Source organism: Pan paniscus, chromosome 4 (assembly GCF_029289425.2).
Source record: "Pan paniscus chromosome 4, NHGRI_mPanPan1-v2.0_pri, whole genome shotgun sequence".
NCBI lineage: Eukaryota > Metazoa > Chordata > Mammalia > Primates > Hominidae > Pan > Pan paniscus.
The window spans coordinates 134,370,532-134,393,112 of record NC_073253.2 but is presented as its reverse complement, the minus strand read 5'-3'; the positions used below and the strand labels follow the sequence as shown (position 1 = coordinate 134,393,112).

Genomic DNA, 22,581 nt, shown 5'->3' with positions numbered 1-22,581 from the left:
TGGTGTGGGGCAGGAGTATTCTGTTGTTAAAGGAACCTGTGCCAAGAAACAGGCTGGTCCTGGCCTGGTTTTTAAATAGTGCATCCTCAGAAGGAACAATTTTCTAACCCTTTCATGAGCCTGGGCCCAGGGCTTAAAATAATGAGAATAGTCAACAATTGCAGAGTCTTCACCATATTCAGGTACTGTACTAGGTGCTTCGTATGCATAATCTTGTTGAATTTTCACAATAATAGGAACTATTATTATCTTTATTTTCAGATGAAAGCATTGAGGCTCAGTGAGGTTAGGCAACTTGTCCTATGTCATCCAGCTAACTTGCCCTATGCCACTGACCCCAGAGCCTGGGCCTACTCTCTTCCCACTTCTTCCCAGTCCTAGCTGTCCTTGGCTGGAGCCTACTACTCTGACACTTGGGACTGTTCTCAGGAGTGGCAAGGTGGATGGCAAGCCCCAGCAGCTGCCACAGTGTAGTTTCACCAGCTTCTTGCCGATATTCATCACCATGTCCTCACTGCCCCCACTGCTGCTGTGCTGGCAGGGCAGCATTTGCTGTGCCAGCCAGCTTTCTGGTAGCAATATTGCTCCTGCTGTGTTTGCACATGGGTAGTTGCTGCCACAGAAGAGTGATGAAGCACCGAGGAAGCCAGGTGGGAGCTAATGGCATTGAGCAGAGGGAACTTTTAGGAATAGAGGTACTGGGTTCAGCAGATCCAATCTCTGCCTGCCACCACCCACCCCTCGCCAACCTGGCTTCACTTGAGAACTTAGTCCCACTGGTCCTTAAGGACTAAAACCAGAGGCTGTCAGGGGTAGGGCGTGGAAGATACGGACTATATCCGCTGATTTTATGTATATAGTGTTGCTTGTATCACTTTCACTTTTTTGAGACAGGGTCTTGCTCTGTCACCCAGGCTGGAGTGCCATGTTGCAATCTTGGCTCACTGCAACCTCTGCCTCCTGGGCTCAAGTAATCCTCCCATCTCAGCCTCCAGAGTAGCTGGGACTATAGGTGCAAGCCACCACACCCAGCTAATTTTTGTATTTTTTGTAGAGACTAGGTTTTGCCCTGTTGCCCAGGCTAATCTTGAACTCCTGGGCTCGAGCAATCCACCTGCCTCAGCCTGCCAAAGTCCTAGGATTACAGACGTGAGCCACCGCACCTGGCTTTCTTGTACCACTTTTAACCAGGCAAGTTCCTGGAGCAGATGGAAGTCAATGTCCTGTGGCCTCGACTCCTACTCTATCTGTTTCTGTGGTTGAGTCAGTAGCTCCCTTCATCCAGTAGCATCCTGGTTCATGTTGCAGACTGAACAATGTTGATGGTTCTGACCCTGGCCCCTTGCCCAACCCTTTGGGCAGTGGGGCTGCTATTAATGGCTAAAAAAAGCCCCTCTCTGTATCCTTGGGGAGGGACAGCCAGAGCCTGTGTGACAAGAGTGGACTGTGGACTCTGAGAGACTCCTGGAGAATTGGAGTAGAGCACTGATTTTTACAGTTAACTTGATGTTTCATTGGCATCACCCTCTGCCTTGGAGTTTCTCAAGAGTCCCTGGTAAACTCTTCTGCACAAAATTACCTTGGAGTTGTCCCAAAGGCTGGTGTGTTGCAGTTGCACCCAGACGCAGAGGCCCTGTAGCTCAGAGGGCAAAGCAACTCTGGTTCTGGTCATGCCTGCCCCATCCCAGGAGCATTTTTTGCCTACACTACATCTCAAAAGCAGGACTGGTGAGGGGAGGTTAGGTGGGAGGCTTGTTCTGGCCTCAGTATCTGATGTGGGGTGATTCAGAATCTGGTGTCATGGTGTCAGACCAGTGGAGGCCCCAGTAAAGAATTGACATTTTTCTATGTATACTGTTAGGAAACTGACCTCTCAAGGGTGTGTGTGGATAGCTGGCACTTGCCTTCAACCAGATTATGGTACTTAATTTACCACATTCTGAATTCTGCCTGGGAGCTTCCCAACACATCTACCTAAAGGTTAAAAGGAATGTAGCCAGTCCTGGGAACTGGATGGGTAGGTAAATGGGGAGGTGGTATAATTTAGTGGTAAAGAGGACAGACTAGATTCAGCCAGTTTGGGGTTCAAACCCTAGCCTTGACACTTAGGGGATCTTGGGCAAGTCACAGAATATTTCTGTTCTTTGGTTTTGCATGGGGTGGCATGGGGGAAGTGTCCTGCCCTGCCTGCTGCAGAGGCTGTTGTATGGAGTGAGATGGTAGATTCAAAGTCCTCTGCCTACTTCCTAACATGGAGAAATCACTCAGTACACAGCTGTTCTGATTTTCAGTGGTAAATTCTCCACTTGGCCATCCCTTCAATCCCATTGTGGAATCACTGGATGCCAGTGAGGGTACATGAGCATGTAGGCTTCTGTCCCTATGGCTTTACATGGGAAAGGGAACTTACGATGTGAAGAAGAGACTTGCATGTTCATGAAATGTCCTCTCTCCCTCAACAGAGACTTTGATCAAGGAGCAAGGGTAAGCACGAGCAAAAGGGGTTAGCAGAGTGTTTCCTGTCTGAGAGTCAGTGGCATGGCACAGGAAGACGGTGGACTTTAAGAAAATTGCAAGTTTATATGGAGAGTTATTGTCCCCAGTTCAGTACCTTCTGTCCCCTCAGGGCTCTTAAGGGAGGACCACAGCTGTGTTGTCCTTAGGCTCCCAAGAGGGGAACTAGGTTTCGTGGGCTGTTTTGGCTGTGCTCATTTGAAGGCAGATTTCCAGACTGCCTGCTGCCTGGAACACCAGGGGACAAACTCATGACTTCGTGGGCCTTCCCTGCAGTCCAGGTAGGAATTGGGCCCCAGTCACTCAGTCCTGGAACAGCTGCAGGTGAATCTCCTGAAGTCTATCTGCCCCTGTTATTACTGTCAGCATCCTCACTGGGAGCTGCTTGTTCCTAGAAGTGATTTTCCTGTCTCTTTCTTCTGGTTTATTTTGGGATCTGCCTCACCTTACGGAGGCACAGCAAGCATTTGAGTGTGGATACAGCATTAGCTGTTCACAAGCAAGCAGAGGAAAGCTGTTTGCTGGCAGGTCCTGGGGGTTCTGGGCAGGGAACTCAGGAATTTGTCCTGAGGCTGAGGACCTGAGGCTGAACACTAGGACTTTGTACCTGTGCAGTTGGTATTACAGAATGCTGGTCACAGCCACTTCAATGGGCTCCTGCACCCTGGGCATCATCTATAGCCAGAGATATAGGTAACAGCTCACATTTACTGAGCATTGACTCTGCCAGGCATCCTTTGAGGGCAGGTGCTATAACTATCCTCATTTTTACAGATACAACTGAGTCTCAGAAGGAAGGACTCAGCCAAACAACCAAAAAGTGGTAGAGTTGGGACTCAAACCTAGATTTGTCTGGCTCTAAGCCCCAGCTCCTAACCACTGTGCCATACTATCTTCTTGTGTAGCAAAAAGGACGTGACCCCGGCCCTCTATCCAGCTCATAATCTTACAAAGGATACAGAGAACAAAGACAAAAACAGCCACCAAAGTGTTTTGGATATCTTGGTGGAAGTATTTTGTGCTCAGTGAGGGCATAAAGATGGTATGGCAAGGCCAGGGCCTTTTCTCTTTAACCCTGAGATCTGTGTGGGGCAGTTCATCAAATTTTATGATGCTGAATCTCCAACTCCATCTGCAGCTCTCTCTTTGAGCTGTGTGGCCTTGCTCAGGTTGCTTAGAATCTCAGAACCTTAGTTTCCTCATCTGACGATAGGGATGAAAATATAATACCTACTTCGCAGAGATGATGTAAGAATGAAACAAGGTTAACATATGTAAAATGTTCAACACAGGGCCTGGCACATAGGCCATATTCAATAAGTGGCTATAGTTGTCATTTAAAAATATATACCTTTGTTCTGGGCACAGTGGCGTGCGAATGTAGTCCCGGCTACTCAGGAGGCTGAGGTGGGAGGATTGCTTGAGCCTAGGAGTTTGCATCATTGGTAACTTGGTGTCTGTGAATAGCTACTGCACTCCAGCCTTGGCAACATAGTCTTTTTAAAAATATATATCTATGTATATACACCTTTGCTACCTCCCTTTCCTTGGGGACCTGAATGGGAAGTGCACGTAAGGAGGCAGCCCTGGCAGAGGCCCCCTTGTTCTGCTCATTACCCAGTGCTGCATGTTGGCCCCATGTGGGCTCAGGGAAGCGTAGCCAGCCAGGAGCAGACCTGGGGCTCCTTATTGACCCGATCTGACTCCAGGCGGCTGTGAGAGTCTCTGAAATATTGGCATTAGCACAAAGAGCCCACTCAATGTGAGCACGCAGGAAGCCTGTGCAGGAACACGTTCATGTGAGGGGGAAAAAAAAGAAAAAGAAAAAAATTCCAAATCATCAACAACTGATGAGAGCAATCCAAGAATTATAGAGCACCAGCCATCTGGTCAGATCATTTCAGATCTGCACGAGCAATAAGAGGGAATTGAATTTTAAAAACCTCATTTATAGTAGACCAACTACTCTGGTTTCAAGTATTTAAGAGAGGAGTCTGATTTCCTGCAGGCCCTGGACATCTGTCTGAAGGAGCACCTGACTCTGGTCTGGGTGACTCTCTGACACTGTTTCTGTTGGGCCTTTGGCTCTTTGCAGCTTTGGAGGGGCGGCGTGGTTCTCCAGTCCTCTGACACCAAGTGGGTGTGCAACAATTCAATTCAAATCTGCCAATGTCTATGTGGAATTAGTCTCAGATCCCTCAAGTTAAAGGGCTAAGTCCATAAGACTGCTTCCATTTCATATGGCAGTTGCAAGTCCTGGGCCACCTGTGTTTCTGACTGACCAGGTATAAGTTGGGGATTCTCACAATCTCCTTCTCAGGTTTGACATTAATAATTTGCTAGAATGGCTCTCAGGAAAACACTTTATGTTTATTGGTTTGTTATGAAAATGCAACTCAGTGACAGCCAAACGGAAGAGTTAGATGCGGCAAGATATTGGAGTGGGGGTAGGGAGTGGTGTGCAGAGCCTTCTAGCACTTCAGTGTGTCCGCCAACCCTCATGCTCAAGTGGAGTTCAGGAAGCTCTCTGAATCCCGTTGTTTCAGGGCTTTTATGGAGGTTTTATTATGTAGGCATAATTGATTAAAGCATTGGCCATTGATAATTTAGCTCAATCTCCAGTCCTCCTTCCCTCCCCTGAGGTCGGAGTGGGGCTGGGGCTGAAAGTTCCAGCCCTCTAATCCTGGGTTGGTCTTTCTGGCAACCAGCCTCCATCCTGAAGCTATTTAGAACCTCCAACCAAGAGTCACCTAATCAGTATAAAAGCCCCATAGTTGAAAGGGGTTTGGTAGGAATAACAAAGTATACTCTTATGGCTCAAAAAATTCCAAGAGTTTTAGAAACAATGAGCCAGGAACCAGGGTCAAAGACTACACATATTTTTTATTATACCACAGTTGCAATGAAAGTGAGACTAAGGGGGGCAAAGCTCCCAGTGTGTTCTGCCCCCTCCCCAGGTCTGTGGTTGGGAGGCAGGTGACCCTCCCTCCCTCGCTGATCCTGGAAGGATCTTCCTTATGGGTCTTCTCATTCCCCATGGTCCCCAAGAGTATAATCTCTTCTGTCCCATCCTTTATACATAGACATGCACACACATGTGAGGCCCAAGAAATTGGGTGGGAGCAAGGTTGTTGGTTCAGGACACTTCATACCTAAGCCCTTGCGGCTCATCAAAGTGTGACAGTGGGACTTCTTAGCTGCTGTTAAGGAAGTAATGGCTTAAGGGAGGGGGATAGCCAGGGGTCTTTGTTGGATGGTGTTTCACCCTGGCTCAAGCACAGTGCTGGAAATGTGGGGCAGGGGCTAAATAGAAGAAACAGCCTGATTCTGTTGGGGTGGTCTGTGCTATCTCTGGCAACTTTTCAGGATGAAGTATTCAACAGAGCTTACTTTTGGTGCTACTTCTTTCTGCACAGTGCCACCCTTCTTACTTTGAGGGCTTTCTAGTCTTTTGGGGATTTCCTTAGAACTTCATTTGTTCCTCTTCTACCTATACTTCTGGTCCCTCCCTCTATAACTTCCACCTTCCCAGCCTTTGCTAAGCATTCTCGACTCTGAGCATCTCCTTTGCTCCTTGGTAATACAAGCTTGTTAGGGAGAACCACTTGGGGGATGGAAGGATGCCAGGTCTCTTGAGGCCTATAGGAGCAGTTTCTGAGGCTTCAAATTATCCTGTACTGGGAGAGAAAAAAAGATGGTCCCCAGGAGGCTCCATGAGGACCATTTAGATCTCTTCATTGCAGAGAGACTTCATTTCTCATGTAGGGAGGTCTCTTCACTAGCCTCTCAGGATGGCTGATCACTGCCCCTCAGCAGCTAAATCCCACAGCCCCCTGGGAGAGCAGGTGGAGGCCAGGCCAGGAAGGACTGCAACCTCCATGGCAGCCACTGCCAAGACCGAGGCCACTTTGCAGCCGGCTGGCTGAGTTCTGCTCTGACACCAAACCATGTCTGCCCTGGCTTTGGCCTTCATTACCCGGATGGGACAGGCCAGGGTCCAGTTTGCAATCTGTGCATTTGGGTGGTGATGGAGAGCAGCTGTTGGCCATCCTCTTTCTAACAAGCATTTGTATGCTTAACATGCACCCTGAAGCCCTTATCCTCCCCTTCCTCTGCTTCTATCCACCTGTTCTTTCTGAGGTTTAATCAGGAGTGCTGAGCAGAGTGGCATAGCCTCAACTCTCAAAGGTTGGGACACCCAAATGTCTGAGATGGAAAACTTAGACCAAGTAGGGATGATGGAAAACTAGCTGCCAAAATAGTCCCAGTCCTCATGCCACAGACTTTGTTTTAGTTCAGAGAACCTTTGTAGCTCTGACTTTGCTTCCTTTTCTAATATTGGCCTCACCCCACTGGCCAAGACAGCCCAGGGCATCTCCACGGTTAAGACTAACCAGGGCTAGGAGTAGTTCTCAAGGGCTGGCCTAGAGCTTGAATGAGAGGCCCTTTCCCAGAACCTGTTGCATTCTTAGTTTTGTCAGAGCCTTGGAGGTAGGAATTGATCTATAACTTAGAGACAGTACTTCACTAGGTAGAGAAGAGAACAAAGTATGAGTAGTGGTGTTGGTGGGGATAATATGAACAGACACCTGAAGTGAGAGTATATCTGCTTGTCTGGAGTGGCAGGTGTGTGTAAGGGAAAAATGAGGTGGTGGGGGTGGGCAGCATCCACTCTGTCAGAGGTGGGGGCCAGTGAGGGAGAGGGAGGAGATCAGGAGGAGAATTGACAAGCCAGTAGATTTAAAGGTGTGAAACTTTTTTTTTAATTTATTTTTTTATTTATTTTTTATTTTATTTTTTATTGATCATTCTTGGGTGTTTCTCGCAGAGGGGGATTTGGCAGGGTCATAGGACAATAGTGGAGGGAAGGTCAGCAGATAAGTGAACAAAGGTCTCTGGTTTTCCTAGGCAGAGGACGCTGCGGCCTTCCGCAGTGTTTGTGTCCCTGGGTACTTGAGATTAGGGAGTGGTGATGACTCTTAACGAGCATGCTGCCTTCAAGCATCTGTTTAACAAAGCACATCTTGCACCACCCTTAATCCATTTAACCCTAAGTGGACACAGCACATGTTTCAGAGAGCACAGGGTTGGGGGCAAGGTCATAGATCAACAGCATCCCAAGGCAGAAGAATCTTTCTTAGTACAGAACAAAATGGAGTCTCCTACGTCTACTTCTTTCTACACAGACACAGCAACAATCTGATTTCTCTATCTTTTCCCCACATTTCCCCCTTTTCTATTCCACAAAACCACCATTGTCATCATGGCCCGTTCTCAATGAGCTGTTGGGTACACCTCCCAGACGGGGTGGTGGCCGGGCAGAGGGGCTCCTCACTTCCCAGAAGGGGCGGCTGGGCAGAGGCGCCCCCCACCTCCCTCCTGGACGGGGCGGCTGGCTGGGCGGGGGCTGGCCTCCACCTCCCTCCCGGACGGGGCGGCTGGCCGGGCGGGGGCTGCCCCCCACCTCCCTCCCGGACGGGGTGGCTGGCCGGGCGGGGGCTGCCCCCCACCTCCCTCCCGGAGGGGTTGGCTGCCGGGCGGAGACGCTCCTCACTTCCCAGATGGGGCGGCTGCTGGGTGGAGGGGCTCCTCACTTCTCAGACGGGGCGGCTGCCGGGCGGAAGGGCTCCTCACTTCTCAGACGGGGCGGCCAGGCAGAGGCGCTTCTCACCTCCCAGACGGGGTCGCGGCCAGGCAGAGGCGCTCCTCACATCCCAGACGGGGCGGCGGCGCAGAGGCGCTCCCCACATCTCAGACGATGGGCAGCCGGGCAGAGACGCTCCTCATTTCCTAGACGGGATGGCAGCTGGGAAGAGGCGCTCCTCACTTCCCAGACTGGGCAGAGGGGCTCCTCACATCCCAGATGATGGGCGGCCAGGCAGAGATGCTCCTCACTTCCCAGATGGGGTGGCGGCCGGGCAGAGGCTGCAATCTCGGCACTTTGGGAGGCCAAGGCAGGCTGCTGGGAGGTGGAGGTTGTAGCTAGCTGAGATTACGCCACTGCACTCCAGCCTGGGCAACATTGAGCACTGAGTGAACTAGACTCCGTCTGCAATCCCGGCACCTCGGGAGGCTGAGGCTGGCGGATCACTCGCGGTTAGGAGCTGGAGACCAGCCCGGCCAACACAGCGAAACCCCGTCTCCACCAAAAAAATACGAAAACCAGTCAGGCGTGGCGGCGCGTGCCTGCAATCGCAGGCACTCGGCAGGCTGAGGCAGGAGAATCAGGCAGGGAGGTTGCAGTGAGCCGAGATGGCAGCAGTACAGTCCAGCTTTGGCTCAGCATCAGACGGAGACCGTGGAAAGAGAGGGAGACCGTGGGGAGTGGGGAGAGGGGAGAGGTGTGAAACTTAAGTGTAACAGATTAGTCTGTCATAGAATCCAACCAGGAGCTGTGCTGGGAGATGAGGAGATGAAGAAAGATGATGTAAACTCCTGGGTTTGAGGAGTTTGATAGTAGAAGAGGAGAACTGAAAGGGCAATTTCAGTTAGCGATAGCCATATCAAAAAACTTGTTCATTTCATATTCCATTTGTTGAACTCCTAGAAGTATAGTGCTTGATGCCAGGGATACCATGGTGGGCATGACAGAGGTTGCTCACTTGGGCTTATAGTGATGGAGGACCCCCTACAGGAAGGTGGCTCAGTGAGAATGCAGAGGACACTGAAGGAAAGGCTTCCCTGAGGTGGGGTCATTGGAGCTGGATGGAGAGAGGTTTTCTGTATGTTGGAAGGCAGAGGGGAAAGGAATCAGTGTTGACAGATTTATAATCCCATAGAGGAGATCATTGATGGGGCAAAGTTATTTAGGTAGCAGATGGACAGTCTTGGCTTCATAAATGTGATGAGACTGAGAAATTAGAAGCAGAGGCTAGAAAGGGACACAGAAAGGTGGTAGGGATATAGACAGAAATTGAAGAAGCTCCTATTAGATGTCTTCAGTTTTCTGAGCCAGGCTGAGGGTGGTCTTCTGCTTTGAGCAATGAAAGAGAAGTACCCATTTGGGTGCTTGAGAAATGGAAGGTTGGGAAGAACTACTGTGGGGAAGGTGCTTGGACAACCAAGAGGTCAGAACTGAGCATCACCCAGTATTAGGAAAGGTCCAGTTAACATCTGACAACCTGACACTGTGGTGGGTGAGGTTTGTTGACTTCCTTGAGTAATCTGAGCCCTGGGCAGTGCATACATAGGTGGACAGTGAGATGGCTGGAGTCTGAGGAATGATAGGCAGATCATTCTGGGGACTCTTGGGTTGTCTCTGGGTATGGTAAGGGAGACTTTTGTCCATCTGGCCCATGGGGCTTTGTGAAGCCAGGTTTCTGGCAAGCTCTGGAGAGCTTTTTGGAAGCTCCTCTGAACCTGCTCCAACCTTCCCTCTTCTGAAGACAGGGAACATCAAGGGAACTCTTTGAGGCCCTGGCAGTGCACAGGGCAGGGTGGGGGTGGCACCCCACTAGCCACTGATCTTTTGGCAGCCTGTCAAGATCCCACATGAAGCACAGCCTTGTGTGCAGGGGCTCTGTGAGCCTTTTGTTGCCTGGGTGCTAATCAAGCTGATTATATTTCTGTTCATGTGGGGGTTTTGTTTTGTTATTATTCATAAACTCATAAGTTGTTGGTTTTTCCTTATTTCCCATAATATGTGGATTTGGGCAAACAAAGATTGAGTTTTAGTTTAATTTATTTAATTCCCAGAACAGTCTGTTTATGCTTTGTGTAATGCAGCTGTTTGGAAGAAGAGAACCATTTCTTTGGATTAAAAGTCTTCAGATTTGATTACCTATGGCCATAATGAGTTTATCTGGGCAGAGGTGAGTTTTTAAGGAATAGTAATATGGTATATTTGTAAAGTTCTTTTTCCTTAGGGGAAAAAAGAAACGACCCCTGCTCCCCACCCCAGTAGCCCTCTAAATGTTATATAAACATCATCTTTTTAATCTCTATTCCATCATCTCCCAGTTTGGTCAAGTCATTCAGGCTCTTCTTTTTTTTTTTTTTTCGAGACAGAGTCTTGCTCTGTCACCCAGGCTGGAGTGCAATGGCGTGATCTCGGCTCACTGCAACTTCCACCTGCCGGGTTCAAGCAATTCTCCTGCCTCAGCCTCCTGAGTAGCTAGGACTACAGGCGCGTGCCACCATGCCTGGCTAATTTTTGCATTTTTAGTAGAGACGGGGTTTCACCCTGCTGGCCAGGCTAGTCTTGAACTCCTGACCTCGTGATCTGCCAGCCTTGTCCTCCCAAAGTGCTGAGATTATAGACGTGAGCCACCGTGCCTGGCCAAGTCATTCAGGCTCTTAGAGGATGAGGAGGTTGTCTAGTATCTCATGACCAAGAAATGACTGAGGGGATCCTAGAATGGAAGGGGTTTACCAAAAAAAAAAAAAAGACAGAGGGGAAATAGGACCCAGGAATTCCAGTCTAGCAGTTGGATGGGGAAAGGAAGAAAACTGCTTTTTTTTTTTTTAACATCCCCTTGTGCTAGGTGCTTTGTGTATATTAAGTCCTCAAGATACCCCATAAGCGAGTAGTTATGTTTTCTCTTGGTCTCTTTTGGAGCCCATGGTCCATTGGTAAAGGGGCTTCAGATCTCATTGCTTTTCCCAGATTTCCTTTCTTCTGAAGATGGAATCTGCGGGGTCATGATCTGAAAGCAGTTTTATTTGACGTCTACATGGGAACAAAATAATGTGAATTTTGAAGGCCTTTGACACTGAGAGGGGGAAATTATTCAAGCAGACACAGAATTATCAAGCTGCCCTGTTTGGGTTTCTAAGTTGGATCTTAGGGATTGATTCTTATGTCCCTAAACACAGTGGAGTAAGCAGCCCTGTGTGCAGTGTGATTTGAGGGCTGTTAGCTGGCTTTAGATTCCCACTGGGTTAAATTGCAGATGTAGAGGCTGGAGGAATTGTTCCCTAAAGACGGTTAGCATTTTAGCTTCCAGTATTTGATCAAAGTATCTAGCTGAGGATACTTTGGAGTTAGGTATAGAACAGTAGATTTCAAAGGAGAGGGCTCTTTTACAAAGCTGGCAGTAATGGAGGCACCCAGATAAAGTGTTTCATTTACAGGAGTCCATCTTAGTTTTGAAGTTAAGGGATGTACTTTGTGGGGTGAAGAGCAGAAGAAAAGTTCTAAGGAAGGCTGAGCATTTTTCACCTATTTGCTGGCTTCATCTGACACTGCTGATGCATATCAATGAAAGTCTTGGTTCTAAAGTGGCCGTTTGAACACAATACTCTTTTTTTTTTTTCTTTTCCTCGTTTTCATGCTCTCAGTTCTTTTCCCTTTTCCCCTCCTTCACATCCTGCCCTCCCTGCCACCTTACCTTCCTAGCTGCCTCTACCTGCAGCTGACTGGCAGGTGGCAGGGATGAATAGATGGAGAGGTCTGTAGCTGGGGGAATATTTTCTCAATTCTGCTAGCATCAAAGAAATGATTTCCCAGCCTATGCTTCCAGCCACGTATTTCGCTGATCAGTCAGAACTAGAGGAAAAACACATTAGTGTTGCCAGAGAGGGGATTTGGGAAAAATCAAGTCTGTGGAACTGAGTGATCTAAAGTCATAAGCATTAAAAACAAATCCTGGAGTGCAGCTGGAATTCTTCCCAGCCTGCCTCCCACAGCCTTGTCCCTTGACACACACACCATGTGCCACATGAATAGTTTGTACCTCAACTTTCCCAAAGATCCTAATACTAATGACAAGGTGTCCGTTTGTGTTGCCCATCATTGGATATTTCTGGGCATAACATGGGAAAAAAAGCAATCCCAGGAGCTTTTTCCCCTTTTTGTGACCTCCGTGTTTCCATACGCTTGAAAAGGCTTCGGAATAGAACTCTCTTGAATTGAGCACACCTACATGCTCATCTATTTTTCCCTCCATCTGGCACCAGTCCAGAGTGAGGTCTCAGGAGAGCAATGGCCTTTTCTTTACCCTTAATCCAGGAAGGTGCTTCTTGTCAAGAGAAAAAAAATCTTCTGGTTATATGGGCAGAAATTCAAGTGGAGTATTTCGTCTTCTTTGGAAGAAAGATAAAGCCTATAATGCCCTTTCTTCAATGAGACACGTTCTTCGGAGAGGGAATGGCCAAGAGCTGAGCCCAGATTGTATTTTGGCATTTGATTGTTGCTGCCGTGCCTTGAATATAGCATGTAGTATAGTGTTTTAGAGTCAGTCTACCTGGGTTCACACCTCTGCTCTGTCTTTTATAGCTAGTAGCTGGGCAAGTTACTTAATTACAGTAAAGATTAATGAACTATCCCTCTCTGTAAAATAGGGGTAGTAATAATGCCTACTTCAGAGGGTTATTTTAAATAGTAAATAAGGTAAACATGAAATGTTTACTGTGATGCCAGGTGCATAGTAATAGCTCAGTAAATGTTAGCTGCTGTTTTTTCTGTTGTATTAAAAATCAGTGGACATCAGATGAACCCAAATTGAGGTACAGTCTGCAGAATAACTACCAGCACTTTTCAAGTATGTCCAGGTGATGAAAGACAAAGACTGAGGAACTGTCACAGATTGGAGGAGACAAAGGAGACCTGACGACCAAATACAGTGTGATATCCTGGATTAGACTGTGCAAGAGAGAAAAACATTAGTGGAAAAACTGGTGAAATCCAAGTAGAGTCTATAGTTTAGTTACTACTGTTGTATAATTTCTTAGTTTTGATAATTGTCCTATAGTTTTGTAAGATGTTAATAGCAGGAAAATCTGGATGAAGAGTATATGGGAAACTCTGTATTTTTTTTTCTTTTTTTTTGCAACTTTTCTGTAAGTCTAAAATTGTTTCAAAATAAAAAGCTAAAATAGAATAATGTCTAAGTGATCTTTTTAAGTAAAGGAGAAACTCACCAGGGTATAGCTGTGCCCCCAGCATAACAGGTAACACCTGAGTCAGTCTTGCCTCCCATGTCAGAAGGAGGGCTCTTACTCAGGGATCCCAACACCTGCCTCTTAAGCACCTGCACACTTGCTGCATCCTCAGGCAAGGTCTGTTCTAGGCAGATAATTGGTCAGATAGCAATGCAGACACACACCCCAGATCAGATCCTGCAGCGGGGCCATACAGCAACTGGGGAGGAGGCCACTCATGTGGCATTAGGACTCTCTGCAGGGCTGAGTGATCAGGGCACTTGTCTCTGTTCTTTGGAATATAAATGAAATTCTGCCTGTTTTATCCTACCTAAGCACCAATCACTATGGCAGTATGTTTGTGGATTGTGATGCCTACCTCTACGCTCATTGTTTGATCATCCAGAGAAAGAAAAATAATTTCAAGCCTTTGCAGTAATTTATTATTTTCTTTCCTGCCAAGTGCCTTGCTTTTGCACAAAGCAGATATTTTGCTTGCTTTTCTTAAGTGTAAAAGGTACATGTGCTTTTCTTATGACTGATGTGGCCATCCCTGTCATGCTAATAGCAGGGTTTGTAGAAGAAAGCCATTATTATCATTGGAAGAATGTGAGTCTTGGAGTTTTTATTTTTGCTTTGAAGTCAGGTATCGGGGGTTCTGGAAAGTATAGAGTCTTTCATTCTAGCACACAACTCCCTTACAAGCATTTGCCCTCAGAAGCCCATATTTTCTAAGTTAAAAAAAATCAATGCTAAAAAACATTCTTTGTATTTTGACTCAATGGCTAAGGTATGCTGCTTTTTGCTATTGATTTACAAATTTTATTGTCAGACCCTTGGGATGTATGTGGATTACTCAATGCTGTGACAAATGGCTAGGCTCTGAATTATGTATTATATTACAGGATAGTTCATAAACCATATTTTTCTGTAGGTTATTTTAGGCATAAGACTAGTGAACTGCCATTTCTCTTTTAGTCACACGTGACTTTAAAAAGGTGGAGGATGCCAGTGGGAAGGAGAAGTGGCTGGCTCAAGATTGAATAGCCAGTGGCCCCAAAACCTTGTGAATGCAGAGGCTTGAAGTGGACAGACCTTGAGTATGGATTGGGAGGATTGAGAGAGCAGAGAGAATCTGCTGGAAATCAAGCCTTTTGCTATACCTTTGCTCAGGCTAGAGCACTAGCAGAAAAATAACTGGCTTTCCCTCTCCTGGGGCTTCTGAGTCCTGAGAGTCCTGCACCATGAGTGGGCCTTCCCCACTCCTGCGTCCCCCTCCCCTACACAGCCACTTATGCTGATGGATGTGCAAATCCTTTACAGACAGTTTGGCATGGCTTCGCTTGCAGAGATCATCTGTCTCTTTTGACTGAGCAACTTTATGTTTGCGGCTCCTTTTCCCTGTACAGAGAGAAATTGCCTTGTGCCGGCTTCTGCCTTCTGATGGAAATGTTCACCTTCCCTAGGGAAAGGCACTATTCTTTGGGGGTAATGTTTGCTGGTGCTCTCCACCCCTTTTGGGAACATAAGCCTGTGCTCAAGGGTGGACTGGAGGAGGCGGCCATTGGAGCGTGCACGATTGCTACCGGGGCAGCCATCTGCCAGTGTCGCGGCTCACAGCCTGCCTCTGAGCAGGCCGCCGGGAGGGAATGTCTGCACTCCCGGGCCTGCATGCATTATGCACAGCCCATTCCCTAAATGAGCCTTCTAAGGGTATATAACTCCTTTCTACTCTGTTCTTGTATGGCCTGCCTCAGGACACCTTTCAGAATCTCCCCTAATTATGCTTCTAGTGCCAAGCATTTATAATTTCTGATAACAGCTGAATTTTTTTTTTGATAGATTTCTGCAATTGCAGTGAGGGATTGATTTATAGTTATGGGAGGATTTGCTTCTTCCAGGGAAATTATCAACACTGTGATGATACAGTTTCATGTCAGTGGTATTTTGACTATCCAAAGCCACAGTCCAGCCTCCTTGGCCTGCCTAGCTTCTTCTGGAATGGACCCCTTGTAATTTGAGGAGGCTGTTCTGGCATTAGAATGAAATCTGGGCTTCCAGTTGCCGACCACCACCTTCCCCACATATCGCCCCCCTCTTCCCCACCTTCTCTTCCTGAGATGGAGGAGTTTTTTCACATGCTGCTTAGAAAAAGGAGATTCATAACATGACTCAATCCTCACCCACGGATCTAGGATTCCTGCCATCCAGTAAATTTTGGCAGGCAGGCTGTGTGTACGGAGAGCGAGTCCTGCCCCCCTATCCCTGCCCTGCTCCCCTCATTGCGTGTGCTTCTTGGGTGGAGTCTGGGTTGCCTAGCCTCTCATTTCTTCCGCTTTTCCTCTAAGCAGCCCTTCCTTCTTCTCTAGGGTTGGCCTTCAGTATCTGTCAGGAAAAGAGGACAGTCTCTCACGTTCCTGGGACTTCACAGAGAGACCCTTAGGAAGAGTTCAAGTCCTGAGGTGTTTGGGTACTTGCCATGTGCCTACTGCTGCGTTAAATACAGTGAGGTCATAGCAGAGTGCCTGGGCCTTAAGTCTTAATCCTTAACCACAGCCTACCTGGGAATCAATTCAAACAAAAAGATTGGCAGTCTTACTAACCCACTCAAGGATCTGGATATACAGGTGTCCTTGTGTCTGTCATTATGTTGATATGTCAGGGTCGTTGAGGCCTCCAGGCTAGTGCTGGTGATGCTGTGATACTGTTGAAAGTGAGTTACTGGTAACGTTGGGTTTTCCTTTGCCCTCTGCTAGGGGAGAGGAGAGGAAAAGGGGCATTAGGTTCTAGAAAATCCTTGTCTGTGAAGACTTTGGTTAAACTTTGTCTTCCTTTTACCCATCTCTGGATAAGACAAAAGGACCCTGAATAACAGAGTAGGGAGCAGAGTGGGACTTTGGGGAATCAGAGGCAGTGAGAGACCAGCAGGAACAGAGAGAGGACTTCTGGCCTACCAGCCTGTTAGAACAAGAGAAAGGAGTGCCTTCTTCAGCCTGGCTAGCCAGGGACACCCATGCTCGACCCATTGTTGGCGTGGTCTAGGAGGAGCCAGGAGGCCCCTGCCGAGTCTGTTACCTACAATTATTGTTGCTACCTCTGAGCCACGTGCTGCCGTCTTTAAAGGCTCACAGCTACAGCAGAGTGAAAGGTCCTGAGCTGCTTGGCTCCGGCAGCACGGAGGCTGACACATAGGGAGAGACTTAGGACAAATCTGGACCAGACCAGGTGTGGCTTCTTTTTAACCTAGCCAATAGGAAGCACTTGTTTTAGGAACCCTCACCCCAGTCTGTGTAGATGTGTCTAGAGCTGAGCCTCTTTCTTCCAGTTTGGCCTTTGTGGGCTCTCCTTCCCATTTCTGGCCTCAACGAACTGACCTGCCAGCAGGTTCTGGAGCCTTCCCAGGCCTGCAGCAAATAGGGCTTGGCAATGACAAGATCTGTGGTAGGGCAGCATTTATTGGATGTCCTTTGAAATTAACTTTCCCGTGGTCCATAAGTGCCTCCTGGGAGTTTCTTCAGGGTCCTGGCTTCCCTTGAACTTCATGCTTATGCTGACTCCCACACACATGGCTGTGTTTTTCATTTTAAAGATGATTGGTGATGAATTGGGGGAGGGGAGTGAGAATTTGCTTTCCTCTGCACCAGAAGTGCAGTGCTGCTAATTTCATTCTCCACACTTTGTCTCTGAGATGAGCAGGGTCCACTGTGCCCATCTTTAGTACTGCTGTGTTGCTGGACTCTCCTGGCAAAAATTAGGCTAATGTCTCCAACAACTGCATCAGCCACTGAAATGAGGTTCTAAATTGAAGGTACTACACTAAGTCTCTCTCCAAGGTATCGCCTTGTTCTGGCTTTTATTATTCAAATTCATTCTCTCTGATTCTCCACAGACTGACTGGCACGCTGGTTCAGTGCAGCACATTGTACTAGCCGAAAGGCAAGATCACCTTTTAAAAAGAGGGAGGAAGGAAAGGGGCAGGGGGAAAGGCAAAAGAGGAATACTTGCTGTGGTGCTAAGAATCAGAACTCTTATTCTAAGAGCTGCTTGACAGGCCTGTGCAATGCTCAGAGATAGGAGAGAAAGGGATCAGACCTAGAGTAGGGTGGAGCGGTACCTTGGGTGGGGATGTCATTGCGGTAGTGGTATCTATGCCTTGTAAGTTCACTACATCTTCTTCCTTCCCTTTCTTGTTTACTGAGCGCCTAATGCCTCACAGGGTGCTGAGAATTTTGAGGTGGGAGACCAAAGATCAAAAGGACAGGATCTTTCCCTTAAGAAGCTCTTGATAGGCTGGGCGTGGTGGCTCATACCTGTAATCCCAGCACTTTGGGAGGCTGAGGCAGGTGGATCACCTGAGGTTGGGAGTTTGAGACCAGCCTGACCAACATGGAGAAACCCCATCTCTACTAAAAATACAGAATTAGCCAGGTGTGGTGGTGCATGCCTGTAATCCCAGCTACTCAGGAGGCTGAGGCAGGAGAACTGCTTGAACCTGGGAGGCGGAGGTTGCGGTGAGCTGAGACTGCACCATTGCACTCCAGCCTGGGCAACAAGAGCAAAAACTCTGTCTCAAAAAACAAAAAAAAAAAAAAGAAAAAAGCAGCCCTTGATCTTAGTTTCATCTGTTTTCTGTCTTGGGTGCTATGGGAGGGGAAGGAATGGGAGGAGGGGGCTGGACTTTAGGATTCTTGCATATTATATTGGAAGTAGGATACTTTCAGCAGTCAGATGCCTAGAGAATTGAGAATTTGGCTCTTATATGTTTGTTTTTAAAATGACTTTCTCTCTCTCTCTCTTTTTTTTTTTTTTTTTTTTTTTTTGCCTGCTGACAAAGTAATATGTTTTCAAAGCAGAATACTTGGAAAACATAGAAAAACACAAAGGGAGACAACAACAACAACAAAATTACCCAAATCCCACTGTGCAGATGTAAAATTAACATTATGGCTTGTGTTCTTCCAGTTGTTTGCACAAAAGTGCAGTCATACTGTACAGACTATTTTGAGACAGATACTTTCCCTTTAGAAATGGAGACTGAAAGTTAGAGCCTCCAGCACATAGGTATAAAGTGAGCCTTAGGCATAAAGTGAACATTTTCCAGGTGCTGTTCTTTAATATATTCAAGTGTATGAATATACCAAATTATACTTAATTCTTACGGTTGGGCATTTAGATGGTTTCCAGTTTTTCACTGTTGTAAATAATTCGTTAGTGAATATACTTGTATTTATTTTGATGTATTCTCTGTGTTCTTAGGATTCACACCGAAGTGCATGTCTTTTCTGATTCTTTTCGCCCAGCATTTCAGCGAGGGCAAACTCTTTTCCAGGCGTTTTAGATAATACCATGATTTTGAGTATCTCTCTGCACTAACATCAGATGCCCTGGAATTTCTTCTCTATGTGGTCCCTGGATTCTTCTTCTTTGTCCAGGAAATAGCTGGGTTCAGGTGAGATGGGCAGCAAGAACAGAATACACATTCTCATTGTTTTGTGCCAAGATCGCAAGGTCCCCAGAGACCTCACATTGTCATCATCCCCTTTGATAGCAAGCAGTTATTGAATGCCTACCTACCTGTGTCTAACCCAGAATCAAATGGAGGAGATACAAAACAGGTCTCTACTCTCAGGGAGCATGGTGACTGATTGAATAACAGAATTAACATGAAAGAATTCACACACAATTTATTGAGCACTTGCTATATGGTAGGTATTTGTTCTAGGCTATTTTGGGGGGGAAGAGAAAAGGTAGATATGCTTTTCTTCTTAAAGGAAGCTACAGCATTTGTACACAGTTTATATACAGTTAGCCACACAGGTCAATAACTGATAAATATCTGATTGTACAGACATTAAGTTCAACGTTGGTAGTCATTGAAGTGTTAGGGTTGCTTTGGTGGAGAAGCTCATTCACTATGAGAGTAATTAGGTGAATTTCAGAGAAAAGATAGGAGATTAATTGGGGCTTGGAAAAGCTGGTATTTGATGAGGTGGAGTATAAAGGGTTTTCCAGGTGGGAGGAGCAGCTTGCAAAGAGGTAGTGGCAGTAATGACTGTCTTATGATGGTGATCAGGTGTACGGCAGCACAGAACAGAGGATGGAGAATTACAGAGAGGTGAGGGAGAGTTAAGGTTATATTCTGAGAGTTAGGGAATCCAGAGCAGTACTAGGTACACAGTGGATGAGAAAAAAAACTTGCTACATTTGTATCTGATTAAAGGGAAGGTAAGAAAGTCTTGATTTTTCTCAGTGCCAGAACGCCCCAGGCTCAGTCTTTGGACCTCTGCTCTTCTCTGTCTACACTTAAGGCGTTGGTGACTCATCTAGTCTGATGGCTTCATGTTTCATCTGTATGCTGATGACTCCTAGGTTTTTTTTTTTATCTCCAACCTAGGCTTCTCTGAACTTCAGATCCATCTGCCTACTAGACACCTTTACTTGGATAGGCATCTTAAATTTAACATGTCTAAAACTGAGCTCCTGCAGCTTTCCCCACTTCAGTTAATGGCTATTCTATTCCTTTAATTTTTCAGGTCAAAATCCTCACAGTCATTCTCGACCCCTTTCTTTCTCTAAGACCCCACATTCTATCTGACAGCCGATCCCAACAGCTCTGTCTTCAAAAAATATATCCAGAATTTGACCACTTCTCATCACCCGTGTGATCACCATGATCTCTCACCTGGATTATTGAATAGACATCTAATTAGCCTCCCTCATTCTGTCCTAATTACCTGCAGTTATTTCTCAACACAGCAGCCAGTGATCCTTCTACCATGCCTTCCTGTGCTTAGAAATAACCTCTGGTGTTCCTTCTCACATAAAGTAAGGGTTAGCTCCTTCTTTGGCCTGTACAGCTCTGTGATGCGGCTCACCATTACCTCTGTCATTTCATTTGCTGCTACTCTCCCTTATATTTCCTCTCCTCTAGTCACTCTGGTCTTGCTCTTGTTCCCTAAACACATCAGGCTATCACACCTTGGGACCTAGAATGTTCTTCTACTGGATGGCTTTGTGGCTAGCTCCCTCACTTCCCTTAGTCTTTCCTCAGAAGTGACTTTCTTCTTTTCCAGTGTCCAAAGCTGGATTGATATGAAGCAACAAAATAAGTAAGGTAATATTGGATTATAACTCAAATTATAAAATAAATGTACATGAGTCTAAACTCATTTAAATAAATGACTAGGGGAGAAGAAGTTAAATCTTTTTAAAAAAATTTCGTGTTACTTTTTGTGCATACATTATAGGTGTATATATTTATGAGGTACATGAGATGTTTTGATACAGGCATGCAATGGGTAATAATCACATTATGGAGAATGGGGTATCCTTCCCCTCAAGCATTTATCCTTTGTGTTATGAACAGTCCAGTTATACTCTTTTAGTTATTTAAATGTACAATTAGATTATTATTGACTACAGTCACCGTGTTGTGCTATCAAATAGTAGGTCTTACTTATTCTTTCTATTTTTTTAATATCCATTAACCATCCCTATCTCCTTGTTCCCCTTCCCCACTCCCTTTCCTAGCCTATGGTAACCATCCTTCTACGTGCTGTATCCATGAGTTCAATTGTTTTGATTTTTAGATCCCACAAATAAGTGAGAACATATGATGTTTGTCTTTCTGTGCCTGGCTTATTTAACATAATGATCTCTAGTTTCATCCATGTTGTTGCAAATGATAGGATCTCATTCTTTTTTTTTAGTGACTGAATAGTATTCCATTGTGTATATGTACCACATTTTTAAAAATCCATTCATCTGTTGATGGACACTTAAGTTGCTTCCAATGTTGGCTATTGTGAACAGTGCTGCTACAAACATGGAGTACAGATATCTCTTTGATATACTGATTTCTTTTCTTTTGGGTATATATCTGGCAGTGGAATTGCTGGATCATATGGTAGCTCTATTTTTAGTTTTTTGAGGAACTTCCAATTATTCTCCATAGTGGTGTAGTAATTTACGTTCCCACCAACAGTGTATGAGGGTTCCCTTTTTTCCACATCCTCTCCAGCATTTGCTGTTGCCTATTTTTTGGATATAAGCCATTTTAACTGGGGTGAGATGAGATGATATCTCATTGTAGTTTTGATGCACATTTCTCTGACGATCAGTGATGTTAAGTACCTTTTCATATACCCGTTTGCCATTTGTATGTCTTCTTTTAAGAAATGTCTATTCAGGCCAGGTGTGGTGGCTCACACCTGTAATCCCAGCACTTTGGGAGGCTGAGAGGGGGAGATCACTTGAGGTTGGGAGTTTGAGAACAACCTGGCCAACATGGTGAAACCTCATCTCTACAAAAAATACAAAAATTAGCCAGGCCTGGTGGTGGGTGCCTGTAATCCCAGCTACTCAGGAGGCTGAGACAGGAGAATCACTTGAACCTGGGAGGCAGAGGTTGTGGTGAGCTGAGATCACACCACTGCACTCCAGCCTGAGTGACAGAGCGAGACTCCCTCTCAAAAAAAAAAAAAAAAAAAAGAGTAAGAAAAGTCTATTAAAATCTTTTGCACATTTTTTTGATGGAATTATTAAGTTTGTTTTTCCTATAGTTGTTTGAGCTTCTTAGATATTCTGGTTATTAGTGTCTTGTCAGATGGGTAGTTTGCAGATATTTTCTCCAATTCTGTGGGTTGTCTCTTCACCTTGTTGATTGTTTCCTTTGCTGTGCAGAAGCTTTTTAATTTGATATGATCCCATTTGTTCATTTTTGCTTTGGTTATTTGTGCTTGTGTGGTACTGCTCAAGAAATCTTTGCCCAGACCAGTGTCCTGGAGATTTTCCCCAATGTTTTCTTGTAGTAGTTTCATAGTTTGGGATCTTAGATTTAAACATTTAATCCATTTTGATTTGATTTTTGTATATGGTGAGAGATAGGGGTCTAATTTTATTCTTCTGCATATGGATATCCAGTTTTCCCAGCACCATTTATTGAAGAGACCATCTATTCCCCAGTGTATGTTCTTGGCACCTTTGTCAAAAATGAGTTTACTGTAGGTATGTGCATTTGTTTCTGGGTTCTCTCTTCTTTCCATTGGCATATGTGTCTGTTTTTATGCCAGTACCATGCTGTTTGGGTTACCATAGCACTGTAGTATAATTTGAAGTCAGGTAATGTGATTCCTCCAGTTTTGTTCTTTTTGCTAAGAATAGCTTTGGCTATTCTGGTTCTTCTGTGGTTCCATATAAATTTTAGGA

At 45.9% G+C, this 22,581-nt stretch overlaps 1 protein-coding gene across 3 annotated transcripts in view; it reads left to right on the top strand.

Annotated features, from left to right (window-relative positions):
• SIL1 (SIL1 nucleotide exchange factor) overlaps positions 1-22,581 on the top strand; it is a 248,200-nt gene that overhangs the window by 76,183 nt on the left and 149,436 nt on the right. The window lies entirely within an intron of this gene.